Source organism: Lichenostomus cassidix, chromosome 6 (genome assembly GCF_008360975.1).
Source record: "Lichenostomus cassidix isolate B80296 chromosome 6, HeHo_3.0, whole genome shotgun sequence".
NCBI lineage: Eukaryota > Metazoa > Chordata > Aves > Passeriformes > Meliphagidae > Lichenostomus > Lichenostomus cassidix.
In genome coordinates this window covers 20,172,171-20,192,242 of record NC_139487.1, presented here as the reverse complement: position 1 = coordinate 20,192,242, position 20,072 = coordinate 20,172,171, and the positions used below count along the sequence as shown (strand labels likewise).

General features: G+C 40.5%; 1 protein-coding gene across 7 annotated transcripts in view; it reads left to right on the top strand.

Annotated features, from left to right (window-relative positions):
* The window catches only part of NDST2 (N-deacetylase and N-sulfotransferase 2), a 135,474-nt gene that overhangs the window by 57,241 nt on the left and 58,161 nt on the right, over positions 1-20,072 (top strand). Inside the window, exons 3-4 of one of the 7 annotated variants that reach the window (XM_085065549.1) lie at positions 8,066-8,096; positions 9,577-9,756. The exons of 5 other annotated variants lie outside the window; for them this stretch is intronic. The gene's annotated coding sequence lies outside the window, so the exon portion shown is untranslated. Of the gene's footprint in view, positions 1-8,065; positions 8,097-9,071; positions 9,089-9,576; positions 9,757-20,072 lie in introns of those variants that run through there. One more of the 7 variants, XM_085065550.1, reaches the window with a different exon arrangement.

Genomic DNA, 20,072 nt, shown 5'->3' with positions numbered 1-20,072 from the left:
GAATTAAGCTTCACAACACCCTTGTGAAATAAATCATTATTCTAGCTTGCCAGTGTATAGTTTCTCTTAATATGAGATGTTTTGCAGGGATGAGAAGGGAAGGGAGAAGATGCAGAGTTGGGGGGATTAATATCTGGTAGCATTATAGTAGTTATTAACAGCAAATTTGTAACCTGTTCCAATCCCCTTCTCTCTTTGTCTGGTGTTTAAAATGTCCTCGCAAAATCAGTGGTTTAGACTATCAAATTGCTTCTGATTTCTGGTTTCACCAATCTTCGGTAATAGGAGGAGTTTGGATATTGACACCTGGCAATTTCTCACTTCTTGAAAACCTGGAGGGCTTTTGTGTATATGATGTTCTCATTAACACTGTTTTTAACTACATTGCTCTCTCTAATTTGCATTAGACTCTCACAGTCTCATACTGTTCACATAGTAGTGCAGTTAAGGGACCTCAAGGGAATGGAGAGAGGAATAAAAGGTATAGGTTTATGCACATGAATGATTTTAAATTCAAGTCACTCAAATTAGAATAGTCTGATACTGAGTTCACCCATGTGGTCTTAGTTTAGAAATTTTTGTATGTTAGTTACCGTGTAATCTTAAATACATGCTCACATTTTATTTATTCCCTTTCATTTCTTAGGGAACAAGGAACAGAAGCACTCTACTGGGATGTAGGTTTTTCTTCTCTACCGTTCATCAGCATTGCTTTTGAATTCAGCCTCTAAACCTTTGGGTCAGGCCTAGGCATTTCTGCAGTTCTTTGTTAAACACCATATCCCGGATTCTGTATTAATACATCTCTCAAGAATTTAAGCAGGCTGTGCAATTTATTCACTTCCCAGTTCAGGGCCTTCAGGTGGAGGTAATTGTTTTCACCAAGTATAGCAAGGGACTCACTTTTGAAAAGCTATTCCAGATCTGAAATCTGGGTGGTGGTGGAGACATCTAGCCTGACTGGGTTCCCTGTCCTAACCCATCTTGCATGCTGAGGGAGATTCCAGTAACTGTTCAGGGGTGTGCCTGATCCTCCAAGAGGTACTTGGTCTAATAGGAGTACTTCTGTGCTCTCATACTGTTTCCACAGCAACAGCACACTTGTCTTTTTTTTTCCCCCCTCTCAAGGTGACTGTTGCCTTGAGAATTAGACAGGTGGAAAAGCTTGGCCCTCTTGTTCTCTACTGAGATTTCAGTTTACACGGGTGAAGAGTGGAAGGAGTTAGGATGGGAGAGAGTGTGACTCTTGGCAGAGACAGTGTAATTATGGAGTGACAGTGGTAGTAATGAGTCTTACCTAATTGTGGCCTTAGTGTTGATAAACTGATTGTTTTGAAAGTCACGGCTCTTCCTAAGCTCTGCAGGTAAAAGGTCTAGATCATTAGTGACTGTCATCACGGCACTTTGCATGTGCTCTTGTAATCATTTAGGACCCACATCCATTTCCTGCATGTGTTCACAGGCAGTACAAAACCAGTGTGCATTCTCCTGTCCACCTGCTCACAGACACTTTATGTGTGCATGTCACATTAGAAATGCTATTCTTCTGTCACTGCATTTGTCCTAGCATTTGTGGGGAAGAGATTTTATTACTCCACTGAAGTAGGATGTAGATGTTAGTCCACCTCTTGGGTATGGTACTTGCTGTAGGTATTGAAACACTTCCTTTCAAACTGAACTACACATGCCTGTCTCAACATCTGTTGCAGTGTGGAGGACTAGGAAGCTTTCAGATTTTGAAATGGTTCCATAGATCAGATCATTTTTTTTTGCCATTTAAAAGTGAGTGAGAACAGAAGCATGTGGCTCGATACTGATCTCTTGCTGGGTTGGCTTTTTTCACCAGTTAAGAAAGCAGTCTCCTCTTACATGAGTGCCTAACAACTCTAAAACTAATTGCTTTATTTTTTTCAACTGTTTTATTTTGCTTCTTTCCCAGTATCCTTGTCCTAAAAAATAAGTTGTCATCTTTTCCTTCTGAACATATAATTTGTGGCGCTGAGCTGTTCCCTGTGATTGTTTTTTTTTTGACTCCTTCTCTTCCCTTTCTTAGGAACTGCATATTCTAGGGAGCATTGTTTAAGTCCTGTTCTGCTTTTCAACACCCTCACTAACCCAGTATATTGTGGAATAATTGAAAATTCTATTTAATTTAAAATTCAGATAAGTTGGTTATATTAGTAACATTGGATTTGGGAATCTCCATTCCTTTAAGAGGGAATATCTTAAGCAATATCTGTCACTGTGTTATGCTTTTGCAGTAAAGACTTCTGCTTGATGTCAGTGTGGTGGTTCTTTACCATCAGTATTTTAGTTCCTAGCAGTTTTGAATCAGGATGCCAGAAGTTTTTGTTATTTTTCTCTAACAAACAGTGAGTGAATGTGTTGAGTAGCAAAACGAATGGCTAATGTATGAAACCACATGATCTAGGGTTATTGTGGAAAAGCACATTGTTTATAGCCATCTTCACAGTTCCAAGGCCAGAAATGCACTTATCCATATAATGCTTATCCGTCTAAAATGTTAAAAGCTGTTCAGGATTAAGTGTCCAAATCAGAAATGTCATATATGTGTAAAAGCCAGAAATTAATAAAAATACCTTTTATTGCTCTTTCATTGTAAGCACATCTTGATGTGCTTCTCCTGTTAAAAATCTTACATTTAGTTCAAAGATGAGCATTCCAGTATGAACCTTTTTTAAATCAAAAATAAGTTTATGATTGCAAGTCTTGCATTGCTTCACTTCCTTTCTTTCTGGTTGTGTCTAGCTCTTTTTGACTGCACATCGAAGAAAGGGTACATTTTAGTTTACTCAAGAATTTGTTTATTAAAAGACCAGAGTAAAAAATTCCATGTCTGTTTAACATTCAGTAATTTGGTATTAAGCTACTTGACACAAGTTAAAATTTATGTTAATACTGTCTTGATTAAACAGCACTCATTATCACGAGCTCTGATTTGGCCAAATTGGTTTCCTAGCAGATGTCTCAATAAAGGAACTCACTCTAACATGAGCTCACTCTTGACATGAGATGCTGGAGCATGTCCAAATTAAGTTAGTGTATTTCAGTAACGTTTGGCACTTGTGTAGCATCTTTCATTTCAAAGCATTTCACACAACCATGTATGATATTGGGAAAATGTGTTAGATAATACAATAGCCAAAGCAAATGCATAGATTTTAAAGAGCTGGAGGACATTTTATAAATCTAGCAGATGTCTGGTATTACAGTTCTTAGTGTTTAGTACAAAGTAGTTGTCTGATGGTTTCTTACACAAAACTCAGTTTCCATAGCTTGCAGAAGAAGAGACTCTCTGGAGGTCTCTCTATATATTTATTAAGTATTTCAAGCCACAGCTTCAAACTACTTCTTAAGTAATGCTTTTTATCTAGTCTTAAGAGTTATCAGTGCTCTTCAATCCTCTTTTATTTAATTTTCTTTTAATATTATAACCACAGAAAATAATTGTGATTTCTCATTTTTATGTTCAATTATTCTTTGGTGACTACTTGCAGCATCACTTAAAACTCCTGTTATGTAGGCTTTGCCAAACTAACCAAACGTTGAAGTCCAGAAGACATTTTTTTCTGTGTGCACTATTACTTCACAGCTATGAGTTAAAATGTTCCTCCTTTAGTCCTCAGTTTGTTTTTATGTATTTTGTTACTTCAGTTATGTGTGCAGGAAAAGCTAACACAAATCATAATTGTGTGCGCGCAAATCTAAGGATTTTTCTGTGTTCAGATTGTTTACCTATAATGTGCTTTTCCAGCTCCCGTTTTCCAGCCTTTTCAGTATTTGGAAATTGGATTATAGTTGAAGTGTAGTGCAAGGCAGATATCTGACACATGACACCCAAAAACTACCTGCCTAATTTTTTTCTGCTAAAGAATTAGACTTACTGTGTTTTGCATTTCCTTAATGGTTATGTTTATCGATTGTATTTTACAGATAGCATAATTGAGTGCAGACACTGAAAGCAATTTGCCTAAGATTCCCAGTATTTCCTGTAATTCTGGTTCTGTTTTCCTGATTTGATTTGGAATGATTCAATTATGAACTATATGTAATTTCATAGATGTGTGATGTATCAAGTTTGTGGCTTATCTGATAACATTCAGACTCGCCATTTCCCTCTTGTGCATGCACCTGTCTGGGTTTCCTTGTAACCACAACTCACTTTATTGTCAAATTTTCCCAAGTTTAATGTTACATGGGCCGTCTTGGGAGGTTGATGTCCATGTTATGTTACAAGGTGAATACTTGGATTTCAGCCATCCTTGAAAGCAAAGAGGATATTTTTCAAATATGAAAAAAATTTCTTGAATTTGTTAGGTTTCTGTATAACTCAAAGGCAGATAAAGTGGTTTTACTTAAACGAAGAATTAATATTTCGGTGCTGGACGCAAAGGTTAAAGCTGAGGAGCAATTAACAACAGGCTGAGAAGGTGGAGGAGCTAGTTGGCATAGCCAGAAGGCTGCAGGGGCCACCCCTCCTGGCCCCCTTTTGACCCTGAAGCCTCTGTAATCTGTTGGCTGCACTGCTGGTGGGGAGGTGCTAAATGTGTGAGCTCTGAGTTCGATTTAACACTGCTACAGTAGCATTTAAAGGAAATGAAGGATATGGCAAGTGAGAACTGAACTGTGAGATTTAGTGAAGCTTTCTGAGGCATTAGGGGTCCTCCCAGTGGAGTTCTCTTACATTATTCATAGCCTTTAAGCTTTTAGCCAAGCTGAGCACTCTGCACTCAAGTGTGGTAGTAGAAGGTAAAAGGAAGTTAACCCTACAGTGATATATTGTAAGTTTCTTGGCAAGGCAATAATTTTTACAGTGTGGTGAGGGGATAGAAGAATGTCTGAGAGAGGGAAAAACAGATTTCAACTCTGATCTAAGAAAGTGCTCAAGTACTCTGCAGTAAAGCAGTAGAAAGACCACTTGAAACTATATGCAAGTCCTGGGATCCCTTCCTGCCTTAGCCTTCCTTGTCAATACATCTCTTCTAAGTTTCAAAAAAAGGTGTAACTTAGAGCTGTAAGACAAACTATTACACAAATTTTTTCAATGCTGCAATAGAAAGATTTTCTGTAGAAGGCTTATGTGTTAAGGCTGACAGAAGTAGCCAGGACTTCTCAATGATTCTAAGATCAGATGCCAGAAATCTATATCTGAATTTCAGCTTGAGTCTGTAGATTTTAGTGTGCTTGTGATTGATCCTTTGAACATGTTTACCTTTTCTTGGATAAACTCCTTATGTTTAGCATTTTTTTTCTTCTTCCTCTCCTTCCTACCATTTTTAATTTATCCCATCATTATGTACATTAGGACTACATGCTCAAGGGAGCTTTTAGGAAGGGTTCAGAAACAGGAGACTTTTAATGCAGTGGATCTATATTGGTAATTGATCTGGGATATTAGTGCTGGAGTGGCCTCTCGTATCCAGCTTTTACTCCCTATCTATTCCCTAGCTCTTCTGAGGTTTCACAGCAAGCATCCAGAATGTAGAACAGATTGATGCAGACTAGTGGAGAATGACCTCACTCAGAGACGAAGAGTTATACTGGGGATAAAGTGGAGAAGGTGACAGTAAACAGAAGTCCTTTGCTGGTGCATAAACTTCAAGATGTGTAATTTCAGTCTACTGTATGTACCTTTTGTTGATAGGACTAAAATTTATTACTTTGGAGGCAGGGAAGATAACATATGGAAAAATGCAATACTTGTGCCAAGCACTGGTTAACTTATGAGCACGGAATACCTATTTTTGCTGTGTGCTCCCACAATCTCTAAATCTAGATTACTCCTTTTTCTTTCCTCCTTAAAGAAAACTATGTTCAAGGGTAATATTTTTGAAAGCAGATTATTATTTAGAAGCACAAGGTCTAAGGCTTTTAGTTAAAAGTCAGTTCTGAAAATTTTACCTTGGCATGTATTTATCTTCTCAGCTGGAGAGAGTAGCTCTGGTTTTGTTGGAGCTAAGAATTTAATGTATTTACCACTTGACGTAGTCTTTTGATTAGAAAACTGTGTTAGAGTCCAGCAGTCTGGAATAAAAGGTCTCTGTGAGCAGTGTATCTCTCTGTGCTTTGGTTCTCAGGAGAAACTAAAAATGTTTGAGCCACAGCAACAAAGACTAAGAGGAAAATTATACAGGGAACACAGTGATTAGTACTGGTTTGAGTATCATAAGTGCACCCAGGACCCTTAAAAGACAGAAGGGAGAAGAGTTTAAAAAACAAAACCAAACAACATTCTTGTCAAGACCTGTGAAGATTGCTGCCCTGGGATTGTCCTCTTGATTTTGCAGCCTTATAGCTGCATCTGAAATGAGCTGTTGCAATTTTACCCCTTGGTCAATATTCAGGGTACTAAACATTTCTTTTGCCAGCAGATAATCAGCAGAATGCTGTGTAGGTCCAAATGTTACTAATGGCAGCCTTCAAGTGATGATTGAGAAACTGTGTTGAAAGTTCTGCTTAAAGTATGTTAAGCATTTTGATAGTTAAGCAGTTAAACTCTTTTTTACATTGGTTCAACTATGGCATTTCCTTATAGTCATTGCTGATGGCAGATAATTTTCTTGATATGGTATTTTTGCTTCAGTGTCCATCAAGATGTATGATGAGTAACAAATGCAGTGGAAAAGATGCTGGAAGTTCCAGCAAGTCTGCATTGAAGGGCTTTAGCAGACCAGGCTTTCCTACTGCTTGGCTGTCATCGTATGAGACATAGCCTTTTACAGTAGCTCTGTTCTTGGTTACTTCTATGCATGATTGCAAAAATTCCAGTGTTGTTTTGTCCTTCTGTAGGTAATGCTTTCAGATTCTTTTTATGTTTCTTATTTAAAGAAATGTCTGTAGTGTTACAGCCTCTCTAATGGCACAAGCAGTGCACTCTGCTGGGCCCTCCCCACTCAGCCCATCGTAGCAGGGTGTCTCTGTACACCTGCCAGGTGCACAGCAGGAGAGCCTCACTGGAATTTCAGTCCAGCCTTTGGTTCCTCTCCATCCACAATTGAAAGGGCACCTGCAGAGCCACTGGGGCAAGTGTGCAAACCTCTGGTTTGAAATGAAGAAGCTCTGTGCTAGTCTCCACTGCAGTTAGGAAAAGGGGAATTTATTCGGTTTTCATGGCAAGGTTCTGGTAGTGGGAGGGCTAAAGGACTGGCTTCTGTGAGAAGGTATTTTAAGCTTCCCCTGTGTCTGATGGATCCAATGCCAGCTGGCTGTAAGAAGGACCTGCTACTGGCCAAGGCTGAGCCCATCAGAGATGGTGGTAACACCTCTGGGATAAGGTAGTTAAGAAGAGGAAAGAGTTGCTGTGCAGAAGCATTTGCAGCCAATGAGAGGAGTGAGGAGATGAGAGGAACAACTCTGTAGCTGTGAGGGTCTGTGCACAAGGAGGGGCAGGAGGTGCTCCAGCTGCTGGGGCAGAGATTCCCCTGCAGCCCCTGCTGAAGACCATGGTGAGACAGCTGTCCCCCCCACAGCCCCTGGAGGTCCATGTGGAGCAGATATCCTCCTGCAGCCCGTGGAGGACTCCTCACTGGAGCAGGTGGATGTGTCCAAAGGAGGCTGTGGTCCCGAGGGAAGCCTGTGCTGGAGCAGCTCCTGGCAGGGCCTGTGGACCCATGGGGAGAGGAGCCCTGCTGAAGCAGGTTTGCTGGCAGGACTTGTGACCCCATAGGGAACCTCTGTGTTCCTGAAGGACTGCACTCTGTGGAAGGAACCCACACTGGGGCAGTTCATGGCCTGCAGCCTGTGGGAAGGATTCACATTGGAGAAGTTTGTAGAGAACTGTGTCCTGAGAGAGGAACTCCGTGCTAGAACAGGGGAAGAGTGTGAGGAGTCCTTCCCATGAGGAGGAAGGAGTAGTAGAGACAATGTGTGATGTGCTGACTGCAACCCCTGTTCCCCCTCACTGTGCACTGCTGTGGGGGATGTAGAGAAAATCAGGAATAAAGTGAAATGTAGAAAGAAGGAAGGTGTTTTTAAGATATGGTTTTATTTCTCATTATCCAGCTTTGATTTGATTGGTAATAAATGAAACTAATTTTTTCCTCAGGTGGAGTCTGTTTTGCCTGTGACAGAAATTGGTGAGTGATTTTCCTGTCCTAATCTTGACCCATGAGGCTTTCATTATGTTTCCTCTCCCATTCAGCTGAGGAGGGGAGTGATAGAGCAGTTTTGGTGGGCACCTGGCATCCAGCCAGGGTCAGCCTATGACAGGGAAATAAAAAGCAGTAGTCCAAGGGTGACAGAATAGGGAAACACCAGTCCTCTCTGTCAAAAATGTAACAGGAAAGTCCTGCTCTGAAGAACAGGTAAGCTTAGCCTGGGAAATAAGGGGGAGGAACTGCAGAAACTGGATTTCCCATGCAGCATGCTGGCTCCATTTGAGTGTGCAGTATGTCTGCTATGCTTAAGAATGTTGGTATTTAAATAGTTTTAAGCAGGCTTTGAAGTTGGAGCCATGTTGAGTTAAGGTAGAGGTCAGTGTGTTGTAACTGTTGGCTGAACATTGCTAACAACTTTGTGTACTTTTACGTTTTTAAGCTACTTGACCAAAAAAATGAGGTGTGTGATTTTTAATCATAAAGTTTGCAGGTTTTATGTGGCAAACCCCAACAAATCACAGAAGGCTGTTATTTTTCTGCATCCACAGTACTTTTCTTCATGGCCTAACTAAATGTGTGAAATGATACTCTTGGGCCCGGATTTTTCCTCCAACATGCAGAGAAGCGTGTATTTATGGTTTTAAATTTTAAACCATGCTTGTCAAGTGTTTTAAAGCAAGGAAATCCCAGGAAGAAAGGAATGGGTATCTCTCATTTGAAGCAGCATAGAGGCATAATAATGGCTGTGCCTGGGAAACTGGTACAGAGCGGCACTTCGCGCGTCAACCCCTGCGGGCACTGGCAGCACTGAAACAGAGCAAATTTTAAACAGTATCGATGTAGACAAGCCCAGCGCTGCTCATGTGGAAGGAATCAGTCCAGAAGATTTTATCTTCTCTTTAAGTTTGCTGTTCCCTGCTCATGTCACACCTCCTCACTCTTCTAACTTCCAGGAGTGCCTTCTCTTGCAGGTGAGGCTCCCCTTCCCAGAGCTGTGTTTGAAGAGGGTGAGAGAGACATTAACAGAGCCTTGAAGAAGGGCATGCAGCTGTATTGCCTGAATTGTCAAGAGTGTTTAGAACACTTGGGATGGTGATTGCTGGAGGCAAAACGCTGCTTCAGACCTTTTAAGATATAGTCGAGTGGAAACTGCACTGGTATGAAGAGGCCAGTATGGGTTGAATGAGCAATTACAGGAGAGCACTCCAGTACAGCTGAAGTGGGAAAAAAGTATTTCCCAACTCCCGACACCTCCCATCCTCCCCCACCCTCTTTGATGAGAATATGTTTACATAATTTGTAAGAAAACTACTCTAAAATATCTGTAATTTTATGTATATTCCCATGAGTAAAAAAGCTTTCATATATCTGTAATTTTGTCTATATTCCCATGGGGACAATAGAATGTGTGATATAAACCACACTTGATCTTTGGCACATCGTCTGTCTGTTCCTTCAGATGTGCTCAGTCCTTTCTTGCACTCAGAGGTTGCAGAAAGCAACTAAGCATCAGTCCTGAGGGCACCAATGTCCTGAAAAACTTCGTTCTGGCCCTCCACCTGTCCTCTTGCTTCCTCAGGAGTTCAGGGATTGCCCTCAAGCTCAAGCCTCAGCCTTCAGTCCCAGCCTGAGTGTCATGGTAGGTGTTCCTGTCTCCTCTTCTGTCTCTAGCCTTGTTTCCTGGATGGACCCCACGGTCTTGTTCAGTCCTTGGCTCCATCTCCCTTTATTATGAGCTGGACCCTCGGGTGACCCTTAGACCTGTTCCTTGCTTGGGATTGTCATGGAGCTTGTCACCAGCACACAGCTCTGCCCACCAGGTTCAGTTAGGTGTGACTGTGACCTGTAAGTGCCCTGGGGTCTCCACTCTTTCTGTGTTGGGGCAGCTAGCCCTTGAGCTACCCTGAGATCACAAAACATGGGGCCAACTTTGTCATTTGGGGTGAGAAAAGTAACCACAAGTGGTGGGACAGACTTCCTGCAAGATCACTGTATCTTTATGAAGCTGGAATAGTTGCAAAGATGAAAATATGGGAGCAGAGGGTTAGAATGTTTCCTTTTTTGCTTTCATTGTATTTTCATTGCATTTTCATTACATTGTATTTTCATTGCATTTTGCTTGTATTTCAGGGGGCTTTTTTTTTTTTTTTTTCAAAGCTATTCCTGCCTGACACCAGCCACCCACACTGCTGGTGAACAGCATGTGGCATACAGCAAAAATTCTGTTTTCTCTCTCCTTATATTTGCTGCAGGACCAACAGTGGTCTGTCCCTCATATTTATGGGTCTTGATCCCTAAACCATATTTAAAAGGTCTCTAGAAATGCTCAAAATGCCTACAAAAGCCCCTTGATTTTAAAAAGATTGGACCAGTATTGTTGATTACTGTTGTCTTACTTTGTTACAGCTTTGACTATATGTCCTTCTGTTGTCTCATTTCTTAAGCTTAAACTAGAAGTTCTTTGTTCTGCCTTTTTGTGGCACATTTCATACGACTTTTTATCACTCTAGCTACCATGATATAATTTATATGTTTTTTCTGCAGATGAAACTGCTAGCTGGTGTGCCTTTTCCATTTTCCTTAGTGGATCAAGATTCCAAATTTTTCCCTTGTAAACAATAGCTCTGTTTAGGAAAAAACTTGTGTAGAAAATTATTATATTACACTTCTCCTAGATGTTTACTGTTACGTTTTTCCTTTAAATGGAAGTGTTTCTGTGCTTTTTAATTGATGTTTGTTTTCTGATTCAAATAATCTACTTGCAAATATTAATGTTTTATAATTTTTTTTAACGTCAGTGTAATGCCACAGTAAGTGCTACAGGATAATTGTGTGTGATGTGTAACTATATAATTTCAAATTACCCACATTTTTGCCCCCAAGTTTCATTATGATGAAGTCCCTTGTTCTTTTATTAGGAAACCAAATTAATAGTTCTCAATCTGAGCAGCCTCTCCTCTTGACAGTTTAGGATGTTTTCATGTGCTTCTTAAATTCTTGTCAGATTTTAGAAAAAAAAACCAAACAAAACCCCAACAGACTTTAGATGGTTTTCTTTGTTTTTCTCAATTAGCAATTTCAATCCATTACTTCAGTGTTCTGTTATTTTAAGATCAACTGGTGAGAACTGAACAGTGTTTCTCAGTAGAATGCGGATGTTTGTTCTTGTACTGCTCATTGCTTAGTGTCTTATGCATCTTAATATAACTTAATGTTTATACTTATTGTCACTATTTATTGAACACACACAGTGTGCCTTCATTAAGGTGTCCAGTTTTTCCTCTTCTTTTTAGTTAGTAATTTATTTATGACCCTGTTGAACAAGAAGTATGAGTAGTTATAATTTTCACTGTTTAGTACTTTGCTTAAATATAATGTGTCATCATGTTTCCTCTACATAATTCAATTCTTCTGAGAGCAATACATATATATATGAAATTACTGTTTGGATTACAGTTTGTTGGTATTACCAAAGTGCATAGAGTCCTCCACAGGTCAGGTGCCAGCTGTTTTGAATGCTACATGAATACAGCTCAAAAGCCCAAATCCTTCATTTGAACTCATTTGTAGGCTGCAGAAGTCAGGTTTATTAATCAAAAACTCATTGCCCAACCATTTCTGTATCTTTAGAGTACAACATTTGCTACTTCAAATCCTTGCAATCTTTTCCTACTGTTATGTTTGATTAGTTCAAATAGATGTATTTTTGGTTCACCAGTATTATGATTTTATCAAACAACTTGCTTTACGTCAGTGTTACGTGCCTTTCTTTCTGAATTTCTGTTCTGTATTTTGTACCATGATTTGTATGATAAGAAAGTTTCCATATGAATTAGATTCTGTTTTTCTCCTAATAGAAAATGCTTTTATTAGACTCTCTGTAATCCGCTGCATATGACAAATCTTTTCCTACCTCATTAGTGTGATGTATTCCAGTTTGTAGCCCACTATGATCGCAGCCTGTTGACTTCTGTCATTCTACTGCATTTCAGTTCTGCTTGTTAGGTCATTCTCTTCTTACATGGCAGAGTAATTTCCTCTCTCTTTTATACCATTCTTCATCCTACATCAGGCTCTTGAGCCCCAGATGTTACCGGTCTAAAAATGGGACAGAAATTAACCCTGAACTCAGCAGACCCCAAACACTCACTTTTACCATTTTTGCAATCTACCATGTATGAATGCATCTTATGTCTCTCACAGGGAGAACATTCTGAAAGGGGTCAGGGCTGTTTCACAGACTGTTATTTCCACGTCTTTCTGCTGTGAGGGATACCTGGAGCAGCGATGGGCTGTGCGGATAAACCAGTTATCAAGTTTGTCCAGCTGTGATTCGCCCACCCTTTTCCTTTGCCCCCTACCTTGTGGGCACTATTCAGTGCTGTTCTGTCCATAGGCAGCCTGTTCTAGTAGCTGTCTGCCGCATAGTCGGGCCTTAGCATCCACTTGTTGGCAATTGCGTGTTATTTCATACCGCAGCTTCAAAACCTGTCCTTGTCTTCAGAGCTTGTCACAGGCCTTGCTTTCTCACAGTGCCTTGGTTATAGAGCTGCCTTGTGCTACAGAAGGTACTGTCAATGGGGGAAAGGAGAATCTGCTGGCAGAGGATGCTGGAGAGCAAGATACTGGGCAGAGTCCTTTCCTAGAGAGTGGGAAGTCCACGTTTCTATTTCTTTGAGCATTACTAAGTAGTCAAAATTAATGTGCTGTGTGCTGGGACATTTCCTGATGTTTTCTGTAGCAGAAGGATGTAGGATGGGATGGCTCCTGTGCTTGCAGCAGCAAGGTGGATGATAACATATGCAGAGACCTGGTTCTGCTGGCATTGGGTGCCCATAGGCCTCGTTTGTCAGCGCAGCAGCTGAATGCAGGGTCTCCGCTGTCCTCCTCAGTTTATCTGGCTCAGGGAGCCGTTCCCTGCATCCCTGAGCTTTGCTGGACTTGGGGGAAATCTAGGCAATGAAGACGATGAGACTTTGTATTCATGCGGGGGATGGGGAAAGGGCTGCCTGTTTTGTAAGAGCCCCATTGTGATGGATTAGCTTTCCTCTTGAACGATTGCGCATGGCGCGTCCCGAAGAGATTGCAGAGCTGCCCGAGCAGGGCAGTCAGTAGGCTCAGTGTGGGCAGAGAGTGGCGAGGGCTGCTCTCTCCTGCACAGCCCCTCCAAGGCATGGGGTGTCGGGGCTCAGTGTGCCGCTCCCTGTGCCCACACTTCCTGGGGGAGACAGCCTTCCCTTCCCTCCTCCGACAGCTCCACTAGCTCCCTAATGAACCTCAGCGGGAAAAGACCAAATTCTGTTCATGAATAGCTTTACAGTCCCCTTCCTCCCACCCACCCCGCTCTCTGTCCTGGGAATGTGCTGCCCACACAGTGACCAGAGAGGAATTTGGAGACATTTGCAAGATAATGCCATATCAAATGTTCCATTCTCACACTTTATTCTTGAATTTTTCAAAACTGTTTACTATGTATTTCCTTTCAGTTTTAATGAATAAGCACACTTTTCCGAGACTAAAAATGGGGAAATGCATTTCTAAATGTGTGAAGCCATGTAACTGTAATAAATTGCTTTAATTTTGGTTGGCGTGGTTAGTTTCGGTTAGTTTTTGGAAGCCTATCGTGCATTTCTGCCTGCAACAAGTAGCCTTTCCTGTTTGCTTGCTGCTGTTTATTAGACTGGCCATCCTCCCAGAGTAATCCTCATCCAAATTCTCCGCTTGACAAATGCTTACCAAGAGCCTTTTTGATCCTCAAATGCTCAGTGTCACCTTGATTGTTGCTCTGACGGGCAGCAGAAGGTAGAAGACTAGATTTCCTCATTAGGAATTTGGTTTCTTGCCATGTTTTTTAAGACATACGTTTTTCATCTGGTTTATGATGTTTTTAGAAAGATACGAAGTTATAGCTCAAGGGAGAGTGAATACAGTTTCAGGCAACTAGTAAGCACAGGTGGAGGTCATTTTTCTCATCTTCTTCGGGTGGTCACATCTCCTGGGAACTTGAGCAGTGCTCTTGTATGCTTTTCTGTAGTTACTGTTTTTCCTGGTAAGTGCCAAATTCTTTGGTTTTTTCCCTTTCCTTTACTGTTTGAGAAGATTGGGGAAATGTGCAAAGTGTTTTTGCTTCCTTATTTTTTGAATGACAATAGCTACAGAAGCATAATTGCCTTATTTTTACTGCTAGCTAAATAAACATTTCTTACTGTTTTTTTTTTTCTTGTCTGCTACTGCCTGCATTTGACATATTTGTTTTTGTTTCACTTAAAAATGAACAAGCTTTTTAACTCGTTCACCTTTTGTAAGGTAGATAGTTTGGAGTTACTAAGCTAAGTCGTTACGATGACAATCAGCAACTTAAGGTGTTGGGAGGTATGAGAAAAAGTCTTGCATTGAAGACTTTGAACTTGAAGTTGAAAAGGAGGTAGCAAAGATTAAAGGGAAGCTTTTCTGCTTTCTGTTAGGGGCTTTCCCTATCTGTGATGTGGAAAAGCTGTTCAGTACTGTTAGGATAAAATGCAGAGAAGAACTGACAATAAAAATTTTCTTTTCCACTGTAAAGAAGTGAGTTTTTAAGAAGGTTTGGAGTTTAGCTCCCAATTTTAAGAGCTAAAACAACGCTTCACATTATGGTGACCTGTCTGTGCCCATCATACCCCTTGCCTTCTCTGAGGAGCTCCAGCAGAGGCAGCCACAGTAATCTTTAGTGTCTAGAAATATCCTTTGTGCAGCCTTGCCCACAGCTGGGAAACAGATAGTGCTCATTTATTCCTCTGCTCATAGCTATGTGTGTGTGCAAAAGGGAGATACTTGCCCTTCCTTCCTGAAGCTTTCTCTGTAGAAGTTGCTCTGCTCTTAGGATCCAATGACCATATTAATGAATTCATCAATCACAATAATCTGATTAAATTGATGGGGAAGTGGGAGCTAGCAGATGAAACAAACAGATTATTTTAAGGTATATGAGATACGCAATTAGTAATTGACTCAGCACTTAAGTAGAAGTGTTGCTCAAGAGATTTAGTGGTAACTAGTGTAATAAATTACACTATATGTCTTTTCATTTTTGAAAAAAGGCTCGTGTACTGTTACAGGGATCTGTAAGTAAAGCATTAACAAAGTGTTGCACATTAGAAATATCAGTTATAAGTTACTTTTTTTTAAAAAAGGTATGTGTTTGTATATGTGCATTTCACTTAGAAATGGTCTAGGTTATGGACAGTACTGTGGAGAGATTAGCATGGATTTTAAGTCTTTTACAGGTACTTTAGCTAGGACCTGGTGAATGTGTATTCAGGCATATAAGAAACTGAGACTTGAGTAGGAAGGGAGTTGCTTTGTGTCACCGAGGTTTCGGGGGCAATCCCCTAGAGTACAGAGATAATGGGAGGGAAGATTTCTGTCAGGGAGCATATGTTTTTGTGGCGATTACACTGTGTATAGATTAGGCCTTCTGGAGGGAGGGAATGGGAAGATGTGCGTGGAACATAGGACCATCTGCCAGTACCTTGGCATAGTCATTTTATTAATGAGAAGCTTATTAGCTTGAGTCCAGCAGAGATAGACAAGAGAGGCAATGAAAGAGACAGAAAACTGTCATCCAGCTGCCATTGAAAATGGGAAAAGATGGCTCTGATAACCTCTAAAATCTGATTTTATTAGAGCCACTTATGCTCTTCTAGGTAAGAAGGTATCAGTCTTCCTGTTGCCAAAATTTTTTTTTTCTAAATTTTGTGATGTGGTGTGGGATGTTCTTTTGTAGGAAAATATTAAAAACTGAGGGTAAGCTGGAATAGGAAAGAAGGTGCTAGGAAAAAAAAGGAAGGAACTGTGATATTTCGTGGTAAGTTGTTTTTTTTCATCAAAATCTGCCTTTTGCCTTTGGTAAACACTTGAAGGTGACATGTATTGAATGTTGGATATTTAATGTTTGTGGTGATACAGGATGACACCTGGAAGATACAACCCTGAGAGCATCACAGTCCCAGCCCTGGCCTATGCCAGGAACCTGAGAGCACACGCTCTGGCTTGTGTTCCATGTGAGGCAAAAAATTAGGGGAATGTTCTAGCTGGACACAAAATAGTGTTGCAGAGGCAAAAAGGCAATGATTAGAGCCTGTGAACTCTGTTCCTGTGTCCTCAAATACCCAGTTCTGCTGCTGACATGGTACGTGTCCGAGCTTGTGTTCTCTTCCTCAGTTTTGCTGTCCTGTAGATCAGAAAAATTATACTTAGCCTGTATTAGGGAGACCTCTGCTATTCTGTTGACAGAAGGGTTAAATGCTGTTGTATTTAAACAGCTCTGTTTTTCTTTTGTTATTTGAGTCAGTCTTGAGTCTGGGTGAGGGTGAGATGGCAGAGCCTTTGCCTGGGGAAATGATGGTTGGATGTACAAAGTGGTTTGAGTGTTGGTATTTGGAAAATTATTTTCCTCTGGTTTTATACGATTCAGGTTAAACTGGTAGTTAAGATGAATGGAAGGAATGAGACAAAAAACCCTGTTTGCTATGAAAAGCCTTATAATCTGCATGTGCCTCAGTCCCTTGGAGCCTGGATGTGTTCAGGACATAGTGTGAGGGTTATGCAGTTCACCAGCAAGATGGTCTGTTAAATAAGGCTGGACAAGTGCAATTTGTGGTTACACTGCTAGGATGGAAAAGGCAGTTTCCCCTGATGTTTTTGCTGATTTATGAAGTAACTCAAATGGAGCATTGTCTCTGACTTCGTTGTAAATCTGTGGAAACAAAAGGAACATGCATTTTCAAAAAAATGAGTAGAAAAATACAGCTTAGGAGTGTCAAAACACCTAAGCAGAGTGATGCTTAACTGAAAGGGGGTTGGTTAGTCATCCACTTTGCAAATTCTCTTTTTCTATTCAGGATGGAAGAAGATTAGTGAGATGAAAATCTGTGTTATTACAGAAATAAGAATGGGTTATGGCTGGGTCCCAAAGAAAGATTTTTTTAATATTATTAAAGAACCCAAACCCTTTGCTGTGATTCATGTGTAATGCTTAGACAGTTCCATGCAAAAACAAATTATTATAATAGTGTACAGCATGGTGTTTATATCTGTAAATCGTGTATACAAATACTGACATAACATAAATTTAAATCCTGACCCTGTGCTGGTTGAATGCAGTGGAAGTACTTCTGATGGTTCTGACAAGCATTTGATCACATTCTCACACTGACACTTGAATGTGGTCTAAAACTCAAACTGAATTTTCTGCTTATGAATATTTTTCTACCTGCCTTAAAATGGAGCAGAGTTGATTCAAAGTCTAAAAAAAATCTGCCCTGCACATGGGACCCTGGTGTGTTTTGTCTCCTGAAACACAGATAGTATCATACTGTGATAATACTCACTTGCCATGACACATGATTTTTGCATAGAATTATAGAATGATAAAATAGCAGAGTTTGCTGAGTTGGAAGGAACCCATCAGGATCAATGACTCCAACTCCTGGCCTGTGCAGGACACCCCAAGAATCCCACCGTGTGCCTGGGTGCGTTGTCCAAACTGACAGTTCATGTACTTTCTCTCTCAAGTAGTGGAAGAATGTTGTTGGCCCCACAAGGCCATGGTAGGTCAAGGTTTTGGCTCAGTCTACAAGTCTGAAAGGCTTTTCACTTAGTGAAGCCATAAAGAAACCTCCAGCTGGCTAGATGCCTCTCTTAAAAACACAAGTGTGGCCTTATTCTGAAATGATGCTCAGGCAAAGTTGTGCATGCCTCAGTGTCTTGGGATAAGAGAGGAGTGGGAGGGGTGCTCTTGTTGATGTTCCAGCGAAGCTGGGAAAGTCAGATGTTTGCATGAAAACACAGGGAATTTAATCTGATTGACTCAGAATCACTGTGAAAGGATAGAATAAGATGAGAAGAGAAAGAAGGATGGCAGCAGAGCGCTTTTAACTCGAGATATGAAAGGAGATTAAGAAGGTCAGCAGAAATTTTCATTTCATTGCAAGCACAAAAGCTCCCTTAGCTGTTCATGTGAACTATGAAATTGTGGAGCTTCATGCAGCATTTCCCTCCCAGCAGCAGAGCACAGAGCTGCATGCTTGCCTGCGTTGGGAGTGTTATGTACAGCTTTACTTTAGTGCCTTTCTGGGTCAGTGGCTCTCAAACAATGCTGCACAGAGCCGCTTTAGTCGCGCTTCCATGAGTCAGTCTGTAAGTACTGACACTTCTCCCTGATCATAACCCAGTGTCCTAGAGAATCCACAGGCTCTTCTGACTGCTAATCTCAAAGCATTTATGGTGTTCCTTGAACTCAGGTTGGTTGAGCATGTGTACCTTTTTTTAGATGCCATTCTTTCTTAAAATTCAAACACAGTCAGATTGTTGACTTCAAAAGATCAAGTATGCAGCCAAGTCCTTACACCCTTAGCATTGAAAGAATTGATACTGTGCTCCTCAAATTGTTCTGGCACTGCTCTCTCACTAGGCATGATCTGTATCATTATCTCATGGCGAATAAGGAGAAAGAAAATTACTGATCTATGCAAATTTTTTTTTCCCGGGCATAATGAACAATAGGATCAAGCATCTTCATAATTTATAGTCTTTCAAAATAAATTTGTGCACCAGATTGTTTTACCTCTGCGTGCCAGAAAACATAACAGAAGAGTGATGACAGAGTAAAATAGTGTATTTAAATGGACTTCCAAACAAGCATATATGGTAGTGGAGGCTTCTCTGGATGGATCAGGTATCTATTTCCATTTGTGGGAAGGTTGGTGATGGCTTGAGAATTTATATAGTCAACCTCAGTGGCAACTGGGAGCCCCGAGGGAAGAGGGAACAGTCTGTTCAACACTTGTGTATTCCTCATCAACTGACTCCACCTGCAACTTTATCATCAGCAACTGCGTGTTTGGGCTTTTTGGAAAATAGTAGCCATCAGGAGCAGAGCTTGAGAAGTCTGTGTGGAAAGAGAATGAAGGCTATTATACCTGAAGTGTGGAGAAGATCCTGAAGATGTCTGTTTCTGAATGTTGGCTGAGCTGAATTTGACACTGAACATTATGCAAGCATGTAAAAAGTAATTGGGTAGGAAGTTTTGATCTCTTCTTTCCCTTCTCTCTGCTGAAAGCATGAATTATCTTTACCTGTTTTCTCTCTTCCATGTATGGAAATTAAACAGGTGCAGATGCAGACAATCTGCAACAAACCTTGCCCAATTTGGCTTCAAGATACTATTTTTCCAGATTTGGATTTCATTCAGCTCTGTGTGTTTGTATCCAGGAAAATGGTCTGTAATTTTTTGTTTGGTTTATTGGGTTGGGTATCTCTTTTCATTATATATTCTCTTCTGTACAGCCAGCTGTGCTATGGCTGCTGTGGGCATCCTGGAAGTTACTACTATGAACTTGAAAGTTCATAGCTGTTCAAACAGCTGATTTGAATTGCATTATGGGCAAAACTCCATTTTTTTTATTGCAGTGTGTCTTTACCATCATATTAAATGTGTTTTATACCTTATATTTGGGTATGGATTTTTGGCTTTATGGGTTTCCTCCTTTATAATAAATGAACAATATTAATTCTAGTTTTAATTAGTTCCTTAGCGGGGGTGCATCGTAATTAATTTAGAATTTCAGATTTATTTCATTATAGGCACATTTGTGAGGTTAAGCAAGGAGCTGTTTATACTTTGGGTTTTTTTCCCCAACAGCATCTTAGATATTGGAGGAATCTGCTCTGCAATGTAGAGTACACTTCATTTATGTTAAAAGACAGAGATAAAAGTAAGCGTAAGGAGCTTGAAGAGGCAACACTGTCCAGATCAAATATTGACAGTGATAAAGGTAAAACATAAAGTCAGCAGGCTTCTGACTTAGTTTTCTTTATTTAATGGAAGAATAAAATCAGAGAAGTGAATTACCCGCTTCCTCTTGAACTTCTCTGTGGTAGCTGTCAGCTTCACTGGGGGTCGCCATTTAGGCACAA